Here is a 14,055-nt window from a genome sequence, read left to right on the forward strand (position 1 = left end):
AGTGGAAGCTCATTTTAGGCACATTGAGAGTTAGCTAGTGCAGCTATCATAATTTTTAAAATTACTTCACAACTTTTAAGTCCAACATATAGGACAATTTGCTTTCAAAAACCAAGACCATTTCCTATTCTGGTTGCATCACTTGGTTCTACTTTTTTTTCCCCAGCACAACTGCACAGTTCTACTTTGTCATGGAAAATAATCAGCCCTTGGCCATCTGCCACACACTGAAATATTTCATTCTCATGAAAGATATGAGGTAGGTTGATATGTCTTTTTGGCTCATTGATTCACTTAAGCACTCAAGTGCTATTTTCTTTCTAAGTGACATGGTCTTGTAGGTTGAGTTCCCTGGAAACAAATACTAATAATAAATATCAGTAATATTTGTACTGTGATGGCAGCTGAAGACTGAGTTTTATATTTTAATACCTATATCCCAATGATGTACTTCTTTATTTCTCTCTATTTGTCTTTTTTTGGGCCTTTTTTTGATTTATTTATTTTTAATTGAAGGGTAATTGCTTTATAGTATTGCTTTGGTTTCTACCAAACATCAACATGAATCAGCCATTTTTCTATCTATCTATACCTGTTTGTTGAATTATGAATTATATTACATCTTGAAGCTGTATTTATTTTGATTAAGGATTCTCACTAATATATTAATATGTTTGGCCAAGTATATGTCAGGGAATGGTTAAATGCATTTTTCAGAATTTGCCATGATTTCTTACCCCTTCATACTCATGAGTTTTTATCTGTGGCTTCCTTCACATGCTCCCATAGCAACTTATAACTCCCTTGTTATAGAACATCTTGCTTCATTTACTACATGTTCATGAGCCCCAGAAGAGAAGGAAATGTGTCTTATTACTTCTGTATATGGCTTGTCCCTTCAGGCTCAGTACCTAACATACTGAATGTGTTTGTTTTAGTGAGTAAGTGACTATGGAGGAAGATGATACAACAATTATTTTTAAAAAGCTGTTTTCACTTTTTCATAGTTCATTACTCTCATAGGTCCTCAGAAGAGGAAGACATTTCTTACTTTGCTCTGGCTGAACAAAAGAATTTTAGTGAGATGACATGAAGTGGTTGTCAGTTTTCTTTTCTTTTTTTCTTTTCCTCTGAGAAACAGTCTTCTTTTTATTTTCCCAAAGAATCACTGAATTATGAATAAATGTTACCTTGGTTCCAATTTCATAGTAAAATAGTTTTAAAATTTATTTTTAGATGATAATAATAAATGTTGTTTAAATGTGTGTTTAAATGAAATACATGCATATGGAAAAATTTAAAATATACAAAGGCTTGTACATATAGTGAAAATATTTCCTTCTTTCCCTGTCCCTAGACACCCAATTCTGTTTCCCAAAAGCATCACTGTTCTTAGTTTCTTCTTTCAGAGATACACAATGTGTTTATGAACATAAATATGTAGATATTTATGTAATCTTCCTTCATACGAAAGATGGCCTGCCCAAGACACAGATCTCTTTCATCTCACTTTTCCTTTAACTTTGAGGGTACTTTTATATTAACATTTACAGATCTTCATTTTTAACAGTTATATAGTATATCCCACCCTATGTATATACAATAGTTTATCTAATTAGTCCTTGATTAATGGGAATTTGGATTGTTCCAATCTTTTACTATTAGAAACAGTAGTCAATATTCTTGTACACATGTCATTTTTCTTATCTGTGAGTATACTCCTCAGATAAATACATAAGAGTGGAATTGCTGAGTCAGAGGGAATGCCCTTTAAATTCTGATAGTTTTTTGGCAAAATGTCCTCCATATATATTGTACCAATTTATGCTCTACCAGTAAGGGAAGAGATTGCTGTTTTTCTCAACATTATTTTTGATCTTTGTCAATTTGGGGGGAAAAGAGATAAATTTATTATAGCTTTCTTTGTACTTCTCTAATTCTGAATAAAATAGAATGTCTTTTTACTTTTTTTTTTTTGTTTGTTTTTTTTTTTTTTTTTTTTTTTTTTTTTTTTTATTAGTGGGGCTAATTACTCACAACATTTCAGTTGGGTTTTGTCATACCATTGATATGAATCAGCCATAGTTTACACTTATTCCCCATCCCGATCCCCCCTCCACCTCCCTCTTCACCCGACTCCTCTGGGTCTTCCCAGTGCACCAGGCCCGAGCACTTGTCTCATGCATCCCACCTGGGCTGGTGATCTGTTTCACCATAGATAGTATACATGCTGTTCTTTTGAAACATCCCACCCTCACCTTCTCCCACAGAGTTCAAAAGTCTGTTCTGTATTTCTGTGTCTCTTTTTCTGCTTTGCATATAGGGTTATCGTTACCATCTTTCTAAATTCCATATATATGTGTTAGTATGCTGTAATGTTCTTTATCTTTCTGGCTTACTTCACTCTGTATAAGGGGCTCCAGTTTCATCCATCTCATTAGGACTGGTTCAAATGAATTCTTTTTGACAGCTGAGTAATATTCCATGGTGTATATGTACCACAGCTTCCTTATCCATTCATCTGCTGATGGGCATCTAGGTTGCTTCCATGTCCTGGCTATTATAAACAGTGCTGCGATGAACATTGGGGTGCACGTGTCTCTTTCAGATCTGGTTTCCTCAGGGTGTATGCCCAGAAGTGGGATTGCTGGGTCATATGGCAGTTCTATTCCCAGTTTTTTAAGAAATCTCCACACTGTTTTCCATAGCGGCTGTACTAGTTTGCATTCCCACCAACAGTGTAAGAGGGTTCCCTTTTCTCCACACCCTCTCCAGCATTTATTGCTTGTAGTCTTTTGGATAGCAGCCATCCTGACTGGCGTGTAATGGTACCTCATTGTGGTTTTGATTTGCATTTCTCTAATAATGAGTGATGTTGAGCATCTTTTCATGTGTTTGTTAGCCATCTGTATGTCTTCTTTGGAGAAATGTCTGTTTAGTTCTTTGGCCCATTTATTGATTGGGTCATTTATTTTTCTGAAATTGAGCTGCAGGAGTTGCTTGTATATTTTTGAGATTAATCCTTTGTCTGTTTCTTCTTTTGCTATTATTTTCTCCCAATCTGAGGGCTGTCTTTTCACCTTGCTTATAGTTTCCTTTGTAGTGCAAAAGCTTTTAAGTTTCATTAGGTCCCATTTGCTTTAGTTTGTGCTTTTATTCCAATATTTCTGGGAGGTGTGGTCATAGCAGATCTGCTGTGATTATGTCAGAGTGTTTTGCCTATGTTCTCCTCTAGGAGTTTTATAGTTTCTGGTCTGACATTTAGATCTTTAATCCATTTTGAGTTTATTTTTGTGTATGGTGTTAGAAAGTGTTCTAGTTTCATTCTTTTACAAGTGGTTGACCAGTTTGCCCAGCACCACTTGTTAAAGAGGTTGTCTTTTTTCCATTGTATATCCTTGCCTCCTTTGTCAAAGATAAGGTGTCCATAGGTTCGTGGATTTATCTCTGGGCTTTCTATTCTGTTCCATTGATCTATATTTCTGTCTTTGTGCCAGTACCATACTGTCTTGATGACTGTGGCTTTGTAGTAGAGTCTGAAGTCAGGCAGGTTGATTCCTCCAGTTCCATTCTTCTTTCTCAAGATTACTTTGGCTATTCGAGGTTTTTTGTATTTCCATACAAATTGTGAAATTATTTGTTCTAGTTCTGTGAAAAATACCGTTGGTAGCTTGATAGGGATTGCATTGAATCTATAGATTGCTTTGGGTAGAATAGCCATTTTAACAATATTGATTCTTCCAATCCATGAACACGGTATGTTTCTCCATCTGTTTGTGTCCTCTTTGATTTCTTTCATCAGTGTTTTATAGTTTTCTATGTATAGGTCTTTTGTTTCTTTAGGTAGATATACTCCTAAGTATTTTATTCTTTTTGTTGCAATGGTGAATGGTATTGTTTCCTTAATTTCTCTTTCTGTTTTTTCATTGTTAGTATATATGAATGCAAGGGATTTCTGTGTGTTAATTTTATATCCTGCAACTTTACTATATTCATTGATTAGCTCTAGTAATTTTCTGGTAGAGTCTTTAGGGTTTTCTATATAGAGGATCATGTCATCTGCAAACAGTGAGAGTTTTACTTCTTCTTTTCCTATCTGGATTCCTTTACTTCTTTTTCTGCTCTGATTGTTGGCCAGAACTTCCAACACTATGTTGAACAGTAGTGGTGACAGTGGGCACCCTTGTCTTGTTCCTGATTTCAGGGGAATGCTTTCAATTTTTCACCATTGAGGGTGATGCTTGCTGTGGGTTTGTCATATATGGCTTTTATTATGTTGAGGTATGTTCCTTCTATTCCTGCTTTTTGGAGAGTTTTAATCATAAATGAGTGTTGAATTTTGTCAAAGGCTTTCTCTGCATCTATTGAGATAATCATATGGTTTTTATCTTTCAATTTGTTAATGTGGTGTATTACATTGATTGATTTGCGGATATTGAAGAATCCTTGCATTCCTGGGATAAAGCCCACTTGGTCGTGGTGTATGATTTTTTTAATATGTTGTTGGATTCTGTTTGCTAGAATTTTGTTAAGGATTTTTGCATCTATGTTCATCAGTGATATTGGCCTGTAGTTTTCTTTTTTGGTGGCATCTTTGTCAGGTTTTGGAATTAGGGTGATGGTGGCCTCATAGAATGAGTTTGGAAGTTTACCTTCTTCTGCAATTTTCTGGAAGAGTTTGAGTAAGGTAGGTGTTAGCTCTTCTCTAAATTTTTGGTAGAATTCAGCTGTGAAGCCATCTGGTCCTGGGCTTTTGTTTGCTGGAAGATTTTTGATTCCAGTTTCGATTTCCTTGCCTGTGATGGGTCTGTTAAGATCTTCTATTTCTTCCTGGTTCAGTTTTGGAAAGTTATACTTTTCTAAGAATTTGTCCATTTCATCCAAGTTGTCCATTTTATTGGCATAGAGCTGCTGGTAGTAGTCTCTTATGATCCTTTGTATTTCAGTGTTGTCTGTTGTGATCTCTCCATTTTCATTTCTAATTTTGTTAATTTGTTTCTTCTCTCTTTGTTTCTTAATGAGTCTTGCTAATGGTTTGTCAATTTTGTTTATTTTTTCAAAAAATCAGCTTTTAGCTTTGTTGATTTTTGCTATGGTCTCTTTAGTTTCTTTTCTTTATTTTCTGCCCTGATTTTAAGATTTCTTCCTTCTGCTAACCCTGGGGTTCTTCATTTCTTCCTTCTCTAATTGCTTTAGGTGTAGAGTTAGGTTATTTATTTGGCTTTTTTCTTGTTTCTTGATGTAAGCCTGTAATGCTATGAACCTTCCCCTTAGCACTGCTTTTACAGTGTCCCATAGGTTTTGGGTTGTTGTGTTTTCATTTTCATTCATTTCTATACATATTTTGATTTCTTTTTTGATTTCTTCTATGATTTGTTGGTTATTCAGAAGCGTGTTATTTAGCCTCCATATGTTTGAATTTTTAACAATTTTTTTCCTGTAATTGAGATCTAATCTTACTGCACTGTGGTCAGAAAAGATGACTGGAATGATTTCAATTTTTTTGAATTTTCCAAGACTAGATTTATGGCCCAGGATGTGATCTATTCTGGAGAAGGTTCCGTGTGCACTTGAGAAAAAGGTGAAGTTGATTGTTTTGGGGTGAAATGTCCTATAGATATCAATTAGGTCTAGCTGGTCCATTGTGTCATTTAAAGTTTGTGTTTCCTTGTTAATTTTCTGTTTAGTTGATCTATCCATAGTTGTGAGTGGGGTATTAAAGTCTCCCACTATTATTGTGTTACTATTAATTTCCTCTTTCATACTCGTTAGTGTTTGCCGTACATATTGCGGTGCTCCTATGTTGGGTGCATATATATTTATAATTGTTATATCTTCTTCTTGGATTGATCCTTTGATCATTATGTAGTGTCCTTCTTTGTCTCTTTTCACAGCTTTTATTTGAAAGTCTATTTTATCTGATATGAGTATTGCGACTCCTGCTTTCTTTTGGTCTCCGTTTGCATGAAATATTTTTTCCAGCCCTTCACTTTTAGTCTGTATGTGTCTCTTGTTTTGAGGTTGGTCTCTTGTAGACAGCATATATAGGGGTCTTGTTTTTGTATCCATTCAGCCAATCTTTGTCTTTTGGTTGGGGCATTCAACCCATTTACATTTAAGGTAATTATTGATAGGTGTGGTCCCGTTGCCATTTACTTTGTTGTTTTGGGTTCACGTTTATACAACCTTTCTGCATTTCCTGTCTAGAGAAGATCCTTTAGCATTTGTTGAAGAGCTGGTTTGGTGGTGCTGAATTCTCTCAGCTTTTGCTTATCTGTAAAGCTTTTGAGTTCTCCTTCATATCTGAATGAGATCCTTGCTGGATACAGTAATCTGGGTTGTAGGTTTTTCTCTTTCATTACTTTACGTCCCCTGCCATTCCCTTCTGGCCTGAAGGTTTCTATTGAAAGATCAGTTGTTATCCTTATGGGAATCCCCTTGTGTGTTATTGTTGTTTTTCCCTTGCTGCTTTTAATATTTGTTCTTTGTGTTTGATCTTTGTTAGTTTGATTAATATGTGTCTTGGGGTGTTTCGCCTTGGGTTTATCCTGTTTGGAACTCTCTGGGTTTCTTGGACTTGGGTGGCTATTTCCTTCCCCATTTTAGGGAAGTTTTCAGCTATTATCTCCTCGAGTATTTTCTCATGGCCTTTCTTTTGTCTTCTTCTTCTGGAACTCCTATGATTCGAATGTTGGGGCGTTTCACATTGTCCCAGAGGTCCCTGAGGTTGTCCTCATTTCTTTTGATCCTTTTTTCTTTTTTCCTCTCTGCTTCATTTATTTCCACCATTTTATCTTCTATCTCACTTATCCTATCTTCTGCCTCCGTTATTCTACTCTTGGTTCCCTCCAAAGTGTTTTTGATCTCATTCATTGCATTATTCATTTTTAATTGACTCTTTTTTATTTCTTCTAGGTCTTTATTAAACATTTCTTGTATCTTTTCAATCTTTGTTTCCAAGCTATTTATCTGTAACTCCATTTTGTTTTCAAGATTTTGGATCATTTTTATTATCATTATTCTAAATTCTTTTTCAGGTAGATTCCCTATCTCCTCCTCTTTTGTTTGACTTGGTTGGCATTTTTCTTGTTCCTTTACCTGTTGGGTATTTCTTTGCCTTTTCATCTTGTTTAGATTGCTGTGTCTGGAGTGGACTTTCTGTATTCTGGAGGTCTGTGGTTCCTTTTTATTGTGGAGGATTTACCCAGTGGGTGGGGTTGGACGTTTGGCTTGTCAAGGGTTCCTGGTTAGGGAAGCTTGCGTCAGTGTACTGGTGCGTGGAACTTGATTTCTTCTCTTTGGAGAGCAATGGAGTGCCCAGTAATGAGTTTTGAGTTGGGTCTATGTGTTAGGTGTGACCTTGGGCAGCCTGTATGTTGACATTCAGGGCTATGTTCCTGTGTTGCTGGAGAATTTGGGGTATGTTTTGCTCTAAAACTTATTGGCTCTTGGGTGGTGGTTGGTTTCAGTGTAGGTATGGAGGCTTTTGGACGGTCACTTATCACTTAAAGTTCCATGTAGTCAGGAGTTTTCTGGTGTTCTCAGGTTTTGGGCTTAAGTTTCCTGCCTCTGGATTTCAGTTTTATTCTTCCTGTGGTCTCAGGACTTCTCCAACTATACAGCTCTGATAATTAAACTTCTAGGTTAATGGCGAAAAGATTCTCCCCCGTTAGGGACACCCAGAGAGGTTCACAGAGTTACATGAACAGGAGAAAAGGGAGGAGGGAGATAGAGATGAGTAGGAGGAGAAAAAGGGGGACTCAAGAGGAGAGAGACAGATCTACGCAGCTGTCTGTTTCCAGAGTGTTCTCGTATCTCAGACACCTACAAGGATTCACAGAATTGGATGGGGAAGAGAAGGGGAAAAGAGGAAATAGAGGTGTTCTGAGGTAGAAAACAGAGAGTCAAGATTGGGAGGGAATAATCTTCGGTTTTAAGATAGGGCTTCTCTTTTTTTTTTGTAAGGTTATAGTGTAGTGAAGATGAAAATGAAGAGTAGTAGAGGAGTACTAGAGGACTTTAAAAGAAATAAGAGAAAAAGAAAAATAGAAAATAGAAGAGAAAAAGGAAAGAAAAAAAAAGAAGAAAAAGGAGAAGAAAAAAAAAGAAAAAGAAAAAAAAATAAAATAAAAAAAAAAATTTTTTTTTTCCCCTAATTAAAAAAATCGTAAAAATCTATGAAAATGAAAGTTAAGGAGTAATGGGGGAGTAATAGGGAATTTTAAAGGAAAATAAAAGAGAAAAAATAAAAAAGAAAAATATAAAAAGAAAAAAAAATTTTTTTTTTTTTCTTACTTAGAAAAAACAGAAAAATAAAAAAAAAAGTAAAAATATGTCTAGGAATTTCTCTGGAGCTGTTGCGGTCAGTGTGGGTTCGGCTCAGTTTCAGATAGCTCCTCGTTCCAGCTTGCACTTCTCGATATCTACAGGGCCCTTCCGGTGAAGTCGGTGTTTTCTTCAGGGATTTTAATCTGTTGCACCAGTCCCTTCTGAAGCGGTTCCCTTTGTTTATTTGGCTTCTGTTTGCCGGTCTCTTCAGAGGCTCATTTCCGCCCTGACACAGGCGGCCGGAGGCGGACTCTTATTCAGGTAGCTAGTTCCGTTGCGCTGCTGGGAGGGGCTGACGCTGCGGGGCGGGGCTGGCGCTGCAGGGCGGGGCTGACGCTGCGGGGAGGGGCTGGCCCTGCGGGGGCGGGGCTGACGCTGCGGGGAGGGGCTGGCCCCGCGGGGGCGGGCTGGCGCTGCCGGAAGGGGCTGACGCTGCTTTCTCCGTCTGCGCTGCTCAGGCTCCCGGCTGTTCTATATGGAGCGCGCCCCGCGCTGCGCGAGGTTCCAGCCCTCGGGTGTTACACAAAAGCGCGGAAGGAAAAGCTGCGCCTGCTCTCTGTGCCTTCCCCATCAGAGCGGTCCAGGCAGCCAGGGGCTTGGTGGGCGCGCTATCCCCAGGTGTGGCGCACCCACTCCCTTCCGCGGACCCAGTCTCAGTTTCCGCTGGCGCCAGGCGGGTGCGCGCGCCTTCCGCCCTCCGCGTCCCCAGCCCCAGTCCCCGCCCGCGCCGGTCGGCTGCCTGCGCCCTGTGTCTCGCCGCGACCTTCCCCTCCCCCCTGCCTCCTGCCTCCGGCGGGGCTGGGCCGGTCCGCAGCCTGCGAGCTCTTCTCGGGACTTTCCCCGTCCCTTTGTTCTGCGAACGGCCGGCAGTGTGTTCCGGCCGGTCAATTTTCTCTCTCTCCTTTGGTCTCCCACAGTTCAAGTTGGCACCTCACAGAAGCTCCCCCCGATTGTCCTCAGGGCACTCAGGCCCGGACCCTAGCCCAAGCAAGGCCGCCTAAGACTCCCTTCCCGGGACGGGTCTCCGTCCTTAGCTCTTTTGTCTCACTTTTTATCTTTTATATTTTGTCCTACCTCCTTTCGAAGACAATGGTCTGCTTTTCTGGGCGCCTGATGACCTCAGCTAGCGATCAGAAGTTGTTTTGTGAAGTTTGCTCTGCATTCGGTTATTCTTTTGATGAATTTGTAGGAGAGAAAGTGGTCTCCCGGTCCTACTCCTCCGCCATCTTGGCTCCTCCGGGAATTTTCTCATACTGCTTAGTTGGGCTGAAATATTACTTCTTTTAATGACCTAAAGGACTACTGTAGAAAGTCTTCTGGTCAAATAACTAATATTTCCAAAATAACTTTGATAGAAAGACAAAAGAATAAGGAACAGAATTTTAAAATGCTGATGGAAAAAACAGTTTTGTAGAAATTTATTTTCTTAGGTAACTGTAGAAAATTAGCAGTTTCAAAGGAGAGACAAATAAATATGAAGAAAAATTATAAGAGTGATTGTGACTTACATAATTTAATGTGATTTAAATTCCTGTTTGTATTTTGGAATTTATCCAAAAGAGAAAAATATGTTTAGATCTTATAATACTAAATGAGTTCTTTGAAAACTCTTGGTTTGACTAGACTAATCTTTTTACTTCTATTAACAGAAACTATTGATATTGAAAGCTTCTATAGCCTACTTAGTGCCAATTCTTTTAAAAAAAGTAACATGAATTTGATTTAGTTTCTTGTTAAATAGTAGAGACTCATTCTAAAATGAGTCATGTCTATTTAAATAATAGAAAGATTATGCTTTTTTTTTTTAACTAGTGTGAAAAATGCTAAACACTAAAACTTCTGGAATTTGGGCAAATAAAGGGAAAACCTACTCTGATGCAGTATTCTTGCCTGGAAAAGTCCATGTCCAGAGGAGTCTGGTGGGCTACAGTCCTTGAGGTCCCAAGGAGTCAGACTGGACTAAGTGAGCACGGGCGCATGACTGAGCACTGCTCTGATGCAACATTCAAAGCAGCTGGTAGTCGTGGTATTCAGCAGTGCAGATTACTAAGCTATCAGTTATTCTTATTGTATGAAGTAAATTTTTGCTTACATTTTATATTCGCTTGATCTTTTCTCTACTGAAGTAGTACTGTTGGATAGAGTTTTAAGTCTCTCTCTCTCTCTTTTTTTTTTAGTTTTAAGTCTCTTAAGAACTTTTAATCGAGTTAATGAGACATCTACACACTAGCAGTTTTAAACCCAATGTAATTGATACAGAAAATATTTGCTAATTCAAGAGTAATGGTGATTTGCAATGGTAGTGCCTTACTAAAGACATAGGGGGAACTCTGTGGTGATGTAAATGGGAAGGAAATCCCAAAAGAGGGCATGTGTTCACATGTATACATGCAGCTGATTCACTTTGCTACTCAACGGAAACTAAGGCAACTTTGTGAAGCAATCATGCCCCCGTAAAAACTAAAGGAGAAAAATAAAGATGTGGGACGGAGGACATGGCATGTTTGAGAGTGGAGAAAAGTGGTGCAGTGGGGAAGGGACTTACCCTGGGATATAGGGAGAGAGAAAGCAATTGAAAAGATAGTATTTGATTATAGGCCCTTGAGTTTGAGGAATTTGGCTGGCAACGTCACAGCAATCCACTCTGAATTTAGAGCACAGGAGTAGCTGGAGGAAGTTGCTGTTCATCACAGTTTGGCAGCTCTGTATCACATGCTTGAGGGAAGCAGAGAGACCAATAGACTTTTTGCAGCCCTAGCAGGAGCAAGACTAATTTCTTTGGCTCCAATAATATTTAAATAGTAAAAATGATGTGTGCTAAGTTGCTTCAGTCGTGTCTGACTCCATACAACTCAGTGGACTGTAGCCCACCAGCCTCCTCTGCCATGGGATTCTCCAGGCAAGAATACTGGAGTGGATTGCCATGCCCTCCCTCCAGGGGATAGAACCAGCATCTCTTATGTCTCCTGCATTGGCAGATGGGTTCTTTACCACTAGCTCCACCTGGGAAGCCCCAGAAATGATAGAAAATAGTAATTAAATGAATACAATGTGTTAAAAAAAAAAAGAGACAGTAAGACAATAGCTTTAGTCTTTGGATCTCTGAGACAGGGAAATACATGTTTTCATTAAAAAAAAAAAATTGTTGAGGTTGCGAGTCAAGAGACTACTTAGCTTTGGAAATGTTCCATGAAGATGATTGAGTTTCAGTAAGTCATCTGGGTTAGAAATACAGAATAGATGATTTATAAGAAGGTGTTTGTTTAAGTCTTGAGGAGACAGACTCACCATGAAGAGGTAGGACCATAACAAACACTGAAAAATCAGACCTATGCTTGGCATCTTTCTATTTTTTTTTTTTTTTTTTTTTAGTTGGAGGCTAATTACTTCACAACATTTCAGTGGGTTTTGTCATACATTGATATGAATCAGCCAATAGATTTACACGTATTCCCCATCCCGATCCCCCCCTCCCACCTCCCTCTCCACCCGATTCCTCTGGGTCTTCCCAGTGCACCAGGCCCGAGCACTTTGTCTCATGCATCCCACCTGGGCTGGTGACCTGTTTCACCATAGATAATATACATGCTGTTCTTTCGAAACATCCCACCCTCACCTTCTCCCACAGAGTTCAAAAGTCTGTTCTGTACTTCTGTGTCTCTTTTTCTGTTTTGCATATAAGGTTATCATTACCATCTTTCTAAATCCCACATATATGTGTTAGTATGCTATAATGTTCTTTATCTTTCTGGCTTACTTCACTCTGTATAATGGGCTCCAGTTTCATCCTTCTCATTAGGACGGTTCAAATGAATTTTTTTAACGGGCCCTGAGTAATATCCATGTATATGACCACGCTTCCTTATCCATTCATCTGCTGATGGCCTCTAGTTTGCTTCATGTCCTGGCTATTATAAACAGTGCTGCAATGAACATTGGGGTGCATGTGTCTCTTTCAGATCTGGTTTCCTCAGTGTGTATGCCCAGAAGTGGGATTTCTGGGTCATATGGCAGTTCTATTTCCAGTTTTTTAAGAAATCTCCACACTGTTTTCCATAGCGGCTGTACTAGCTTGCATTCCCACCAACAGTGTAAGAGGGTTCCCTTTTCTCCACACCCTCTCCAGCATTTATTGCTTGTAGACTTTTGGATAGCAGCCATCCTGACTGGCATGTAATGGTACCTCATTGTGGTTTTGATTTGCATTTCTCTGATAATGAGTGATGTTGAGCATCTTTTCATGTGTTTGTTAGCCATCTGTATGTCTTCTTTGGAGAAATGTCTGTTTAGTTCTTTGGCCCATTTTTTGATTGGGTCATTTATTTTTCTGGAATTGAGCTTCAGGAGTTGCTTGTATATTCTTGAGATTAATCCTTTGTCTGTTTCTTCATTTGCTATTATTTTCTCCCAATCTGAGGGCTGTCTTTTCACCTTGCTTATAGTTTCCTTTGTAGTGCAAAAGCTTTTAAGTTTCATTAGGTCCCATTTGTTTAGTTTTGCTTTTATTTCCAATATTCTGGGAGGTGGGTCATAGAGGATCTTGCTGTGATTTATGTCGGAGAGTGTTTTGCCTATGTTCTCCTCTAGGAGTTTTATAGTTTCTGGTCTTACATTTAGATCTTTGATCCATTTTGAGTTTATTTTGTGTATGGTGTTAGAAGTGTTCTAGTTTCATTCTTTTACAAGTGGTTGACCAGTTTTCCCAAGACCACTTGTTAAGAGGTTGTCTTTTTTCCATGTATATCTTCCTCCTTTTGTCCAAAGATAAGTTCATAGGCGTGATTTATCTTGGCTTTCTATCTGTCCATTGATCTATATTGTCTGTGGCAGACATACTGTCTTGTGACTGTGGCTTTGTAGTAGAGTCTGAAGTCAGGCAGGTTGATTCTCAGTTCCATTCTTCTTTCTTCGGATTACTTTGGCTATTCGAGGTTTTTTGTATTTCCATACAAATTGTGAAATTCTTTGGTCTAGTTCTGTGAAAATACCGTTGGTAGCTTGATAGGGATTGCATTGAATCTATAGATTGCTTTGGGTAGAATAGCCATTTTGACAATATTGATTCTTCCAATCCATGAACACGGTATGTTTCTCAATCTGTTTGTGTCCTCTTTGATTTCTTTCATCAGTGTTTTATAGTTTTCTATGTATAGGTCTTTTGTTTCTTTAGGTAGATATACTCCTTCGTATTTTATTCTTTTTGTTGCAATGGTGAATGGTATTGTTTCCTTAATTTTGCTTTCTGTTTTCTCATTGTTAGCATATAGGAATGCAAGGGATTTCTGTGTGTTAATTTATATCCTTGCAACTTTGAGATATTCATGATAGCTCTATAATTTTCTGGAGAGTCGTTTTTAGGGTTTTCTATGTAGAGGATCATGTCATCTGCAAACAGTGAGTTTCACTTCTTTTCCTATCTGGATTCCTTTTACTTCTTTTTCTGCTCTGATTGCTGTGGCCAAAACTTCCAACACTATGTTGAATAGTAGTGGTGAGAGTGGGCACCCTTGTCTTGTTCCTGATTTCAGGGGAAATGCTTTCAATTTTTCACCATTGAGGGTGATGCTTGCTGTGGGTTTGTCATAGATAGCTTTTATTATGTTGAGGTATGTTCCTTCTATTCCTGCTTTCTGGAGAGTTTTAATCATAAATGAGTGTTGAATTTTGTCAAAGGCTTTCTCTGCATCTATTGAGCTAATCATATGGTTTTTATCTTTCAATTTGTTA

This window comes from Cervus canadensis, chromosome 6, assembly GCF_019320065.1.
Source record: "Cervus canadensis isolate Bull #8, Minnesota chromosome 6, ASM1932006v1, whole genome shotgun sequence".
Taxonomy (NCBI): domain Eukaryota; kingdom Metazoa; phylum Chordata; class Mammalia; order Artiodactyla; family Cervidae; genus Cervus; species Cervus canadensis.